The sequence below is a fragment of the Equus caballus genome, chromosome 8 (genome assembly GCF_041296265.1).
Source record: "Equus caballus isolate H_3958 breed thoroughbred chromosome 8, TB-T2T, whole genome shotgun sequence".
Classification (NCBI taxonomy): Eukaryota; Metazoa; Chordata; class Mammalia; order Perissodactyla; family Equidae; genus Equus; species Equus caballus.
In genome coordinates this window covers 91,868,482-91,874,518 of record NC_091691.1, presented here as the reverse complement: position 1 = coordinate 91,874,518, position 6,037 = coordinate 91,868,482, and positions in this window count along the sequence as shown.

Genomic DNA, 6,037 nt, shown 5'->3' with positions numbered 1-6,037 from the left:
TTCATTTGCCCAACTTCAGATTGCTTTTTTCCATGAAACATTACGGCATAACGGAAAGAGCATGAACTTTAGAGACAATCTGGGTTTTGAATGCCTGTTCTGCTGGATGAATTGGAGCATGCTGTCTAAAATCTCTGAATCTTGGTTTCATCATCTGAGAAAAAGTAAAAAATATGTACATTAAAGCTTTGTCATAAGGAACGTATTAAACATTAATGTAATAGGAATGTACTTGGCACATAATAAGCACTTCATAAAAATTAGTTTTCCTCATTCCCTTCCAACAATGAAATCCACATTTAAATAGAAAAGCACTCCATCACTAAGTGTATTAAGTGAACATAAGGAGATAATTAAGAAAAATATTTGATGAAATATCCTGAGGAATGGCAGTATTTTTGGAATAAATTTACATAGCAACACCCTTAACTCACACAAATTATCAAGTTTAAAAGAAGGCATTTGTTTTCTTGTATATGTTTAGGGACTTTAGAGATTGTCTGTTTCAGGGAACATTTTGGTCATACCATAGCAGGTAATCTTATGACCGTTCACACATTGGTGCATGAGGATGACAATAAAGGAGTCTGCTTTCTCTCTGTGTCATAGAAAGATAAAGGACCCACCTAAATTTTTCTCACTTAAGATTTAGAGCCCTATAAAAACAGAACAGTTAGAGCTACTGGTGGATTAGAATGTTGGTTGAGAACAGTATATATTTTCACTAAAAGGCATAATAAATCTTACTTACAACATCATTTGTGGAATTTGTTTATGCAATCTTAGCTACACATACTATATAATAAGCTAATGAGCTATCACAATGTAGAGAAAAAACAAGATGCAGGTTTATAAAACTTTTAGAAAATTCCTGAATTTAAATTTGACGGCAGTATGGTGCTGAATTTGCAAAGTGAAGGAAAAGGAAAGCCGACACTTAGGCAGAACCATTCTCAGATGCAGTTCAGAGGTATTGGGGAAATTTGAGTCTGAAACACACAGAAAAGAAAGAAACAGAGGTAAGGTAGCAGCCAAAATATAATTAGGACCAGCTCAGAAAATATTTTCCATGCAACTCTTCTGCTGTTCTTGACGTCTATGCTTTGGGTTGTAATTTTTAAGATTTTCTGTTAGTTTTTTTTCTTTTTTCCTAAATCTTTTTACTTGGGTAAAAAAAAAATGTGAAAGTCTAAGTGAAATGAAAAATGAGAACCATCCCTCCATGCTCTCTGCACTGTAATTTGTTCTGGAATTTCACTTGCCTTAGAAACGCTGCTTTAGTCAAGGATTCATTCATTCTTCCTAGCTAACTTTAAGCAATTTTCTGCCTTTCAAGGAGACAGATCTGAAAATGTAAGCATTTCTTCACATTGACTGCAGCGTATGCCTGCTGACTCAGGCTCCCCCTCCACCATTTAAATCTCCTAATAAAAGTAAGACACTCAGGATGATAAATTAGCATGTTTGAAGCACAGGTTGTCTCTATAGTACTGTACTCCACTAATGTCAACTAATTAAATTAGCGGGATGATTAAAAACTATTATTTTCAAAAAATATTATTTGATAACAAACTTCATAGCCATTTTCCTATGATGAAGGCCAATATTTTTAAACTCTGGAGATAGTTGAGAGCTAAAATTGTCTACAAATAAAGAGTAAAAGGTATTTTATGGTGTTTGTCTCTGTATATTCTTTTTCTAGTGGGCCATCTCAGCTTTTACGTTAAAACTGAACTCCAGCTAAGTGCTTAAGAAAGATGAAAAAAATATTTGATCTTATTCTTTGATCACCTAAGATTTGAAACAAGTGTATAACATCACAGAGAAATGCCACAAATCATAAATCAGACAAGATGGCTGCAGTAGCAGCAGCAGCATCTTGAATCTTCCCAAATAAGTCCTTCCACGAATGTAGATAGAGCAACCAGAACAACAAAGCTACAATATAGCACCTAAGTCACAGCCAATAATTGCTGCAAAATGACACTCCCAGATACTCCTGCAAACTCCAAACGGTGAGGGGTGTGTGTTTGGAGGGGAGAGCTGGGTAATGTCAAACCACTAACAGCAGCAAGACCACATCATTTTAGCAACTGTTAGAGGAAGTGGGCAGCGCACAAATGGATTTATGAACTGGAGAATCAGGAAAACAAATAGTCAAAGCATGTACCCCTAATTGAAGAGATACCAACTGAGCCTGAAAGCAGAGGTGCGTATTCTGGAAACAGCAGATACAAGTGGAAGAGGATTTCACCATGCATTTTACTGGGAGTCAAGAGAACCTTGCAAACTTTAAATGGTATGAATGCAGTCTGAGCCCTATGAATTTTGCATTCTCAGCATTCAAGTTGCCTTCAAAAAAAAAAATTCTGCTAAGTGTAGAAAGAAAATTGAAAAAGACAGCCATTATGTGCCAAAAAAGCTAATGCCCACATAAAAGTGAAGTGAAAAGCAGGAGAGGTGTGTCTCAGAAAGGGCAAGTGTATTTCTTTAACACTTAATTGATTGCTTACACTGATCCCACTTGTCAGTTCAGCATTCCAGTATGTTAGAGTTGACAACAGGAGAGACCCTCCTTTTTTTTTTAGGAAGATTGGCCCTGAGCCAACATCTGTTGCCAAAATTCCTCTTTTTGCTCAAGCAAGATTGTCACAGAGCTAACATCTCTGCCAATCTTCCTCTATTTTATGTGGGATGTTGTCACAGCATGGCTTGATGAGTGGTATGTAGGTCCATGCCTGGGATCCAAACCCACGAACCCTTGGTCACCGAAGCAGAGCATACAAACTTAACCACTATGCCACCAGGCCAGCTTCTGCAATGATTTTAATTGGAGGAGGAAAGCATTCAGTCATTCCTATCAAGGACGATGTTAGCTGAAGGGTCTTTTCTATATATATTCACTTTATCGAGTTGAGGAATTTCGCCTCTTCCTATTTTTCTGACAGTTTTTTTGTAATAAATGGATGTTAAATTTTGTCAAATGCTTTTCATGCGTCAATCGATATGATCATGTAATCTTTATCTTTTTAAGTCTGCTAATACGGTGGCCTACAATGATTGACTTTCAAATATTGATCTAGTCTTGTATCACTGTCATGAAACTCACCCAGTCATGGTGGAGACTCTTCTTATACTTGCTGAATTTTATTTGCTAATATTTCATTGAGTATGTTAGTGTCTGTATTCATGAGGGATATTGGTTTATAGCATCATTTGTTGCACTGTCTTTGTCTCATTTTTATACCAAGTAATACCAGCTTTATAAAATAAACTGGAAAAAATCTCTCCTTTTATTTTTTCTGGAATTGAATGTGTACAATTGGTGTTCAACCAATGTGGTGAAGAGCCAAAAGGGGCCATGATAGTACAGAAGCCAGAGAGTATATCCTGGCCCATGCTCCTCTTTTAAAAGTACAGAATGCCTAATTCACAGAAATTAGAATAAGAGAACAGTTTGCAATTAACCTTTTTCTTTTTTTTTTTTGAGAAAGATTAGCCCTGAGCTAACATATGTCGCCAATCCTCCTCTTTTTGCTGAGGAAGATTGGCTCTGAGCTAACATCTGTGCCCATCTTCCTCTATTTCATATGTGGGACACCTGCCACAGCATGGTTTGATAAGTAGTGCATAGGTCTATGCCCAGGATCCGAACCAGCGAACCCCAGGCCACTGAAGCAGAGCATGCGAACTTAACAGCTATGCCACTAGGTTATACATAGCTGTTATATGACCAATAAATGAAAATAAACAGATTAATGTTCCTGCTAAAAATTAAAGGATGCTAGAATGGCATATCAGAAAAATAGATGAAAATGTTGATCTTAATATCTGAAAACAAACAATAAGAATTTAAGAAAATGAAAGAAAAGTACAAATTAGAATTAGAAAAACTCAAAAATAAGATGTTTGGACTAAATGAACATTGAATAGAGAGCTGACAAAATGTAGGAAGAATTTTAGATAAAACACTTGGAAATAAAAACTAAATGAGTGAATAAATACTATATATAATGTTTTAAATTAAATTGAAGATAAAATGGATAAAAAAAAGAAAAGTAATGAAAAATAAAGATATAAAAACGCAGAAAAACTAATAGGTTAAACGAAGTCAACAGGAGTCCCTGAAGAAAAAAATATAAAGCAATGGAACAAAGCATAATCTAGAAGTCATCATTGAAAAAATGTTTTGGAACTAAAGAATACTTGAATCTACGTATTGAAAGGCTACAGGCCTGAAAAATCAGCCAATAATGGCCAACACCATGACGTAGTTAAGTAAAACTATTTGATTTTAAAGAGGCTGAGGGGACCCCTTGGGCATCCAGGGAAATGAACAGTTCATTTATGAGAAAAAGGAAAATCAGATTGCCATCAGTGTTCAACAGCAATGCTTACTGCCAAAAAATACCAGAGACACATACTTAAAATATTCAAGGAAAGAAATCATAAGCCGGAGATTGTATATCCAGACAAACTTACTTTTAATTGTAAAGACCAGAAAAAATGTGTTATGAATATTAGGGAATACAGAAAATAATATTCTTCTGAGAGTTTCCTGGGGAATATACGAGAAAATGTCTCAGACTTCCCAAATAGCTACAGAGACATCTGCGTAAGGAACATTGGTGATCACTGAGTAGATATTTACCTGTGAAAATAAAGTACGGTTATGTCTACAAAGAAAAGAGTCAAGTGCGTAAAGGTCACATGCTCTGACATTGTAGACACAGTAGAATCACCAAAATAATGAAAGGAGATGGAGACGAGGGAGAGTAAATGGAAACTAACGCACTGACTGCTGCAGTGGCATTAGTGAGCGAAAAAGCCAACTATTTCAAATCAGAATCTGAGTGATGGGGAGGGGAATGTGGGCAAAATGTATTAATTAATTTCAATATTACTCATAGAAGGGAACTGACAGATCACTCTCCCCACCCCAACACACACACACAACAAAAAAGAGAAAAGAAAAGGAGAGCATAAAGGGAATTATAAAATGGCGTATACACCTGCAGTAAAAGAAAGAATGATTAAGAGCAAACACAGAAAAGAACCTAAGAGACTTGTGGGAAACTGTCAGCTAGTCGAACGCATGTAACTGGACTCTCAAGGAGAAGAAAGAGAATGGGACAGATTCAATATTTGATCTGATAATAGCTGAGAATTTCCCAAAACTTATGGGCGTATGCTTAAGATTAGTGCTCCTTTAGATTTTTACTGTACAAATGTTATTCCTTGATTGAAAAATAAAAATTGACAAAGATAAATAAAGGGCACTTTGATGAGCAACAGTGTTCGTCAAGCGTCCCCAGAAGCAGATCCTGAGATTAGGATTCCAGTGCAAGTGGCTTATGTGGGAGGTACAGGCAGGAAAGTTGCAAGTGAGACAAAAAAGGTAAGGAAGGCAATAAATTATACCTCTAAAGCCCACAGCTACTGAATGCAAATGGAGCTGAATTTCACTGGGAAAATTCTGAAAATTGGTAAAAATGTCTCACTGTTATTCTACCAAATCCCTGTCACTAGTCGAGAGACAATTCTTGAGAGGACTTTAATTCCCTGCCATTTCTGCCCTGCCAGATGGGCACCAAAAAGGACGTTAGTGGCAAGAGAAAGTCCCCAAGACATACAGGGGGTGGGAGTTAGACTTTGGGCTATTGTATGTTGACATCATGAGCCATCTGTGTGGGTCATCAATAGCATCTGATACATCAATCAATCAAGTGTATGTGTCCTAGGAGGATGTGTACATAGGTTTATGATACACTTCTCTCTACTTTTGAAATTTTCGACAGTAAAATGTACCATTTTTACTAAGAGCAAAGTAGAGAGAGATGCAGGTGGCTCACTAACATCTATTAATTCAGGGCAGCAAAATGTAACTAGTTATAGTTTGGGAAACTTTCTAGCAGTTAACTCTTACCTTTGTGACTAAATCTGATTAATTTCCATATGAACATCCTTTGTAACTAAGACAATAAATTTGAAGAAAATCTAGCTTTCAATATATATTAATTAATCAATACTAATTCAA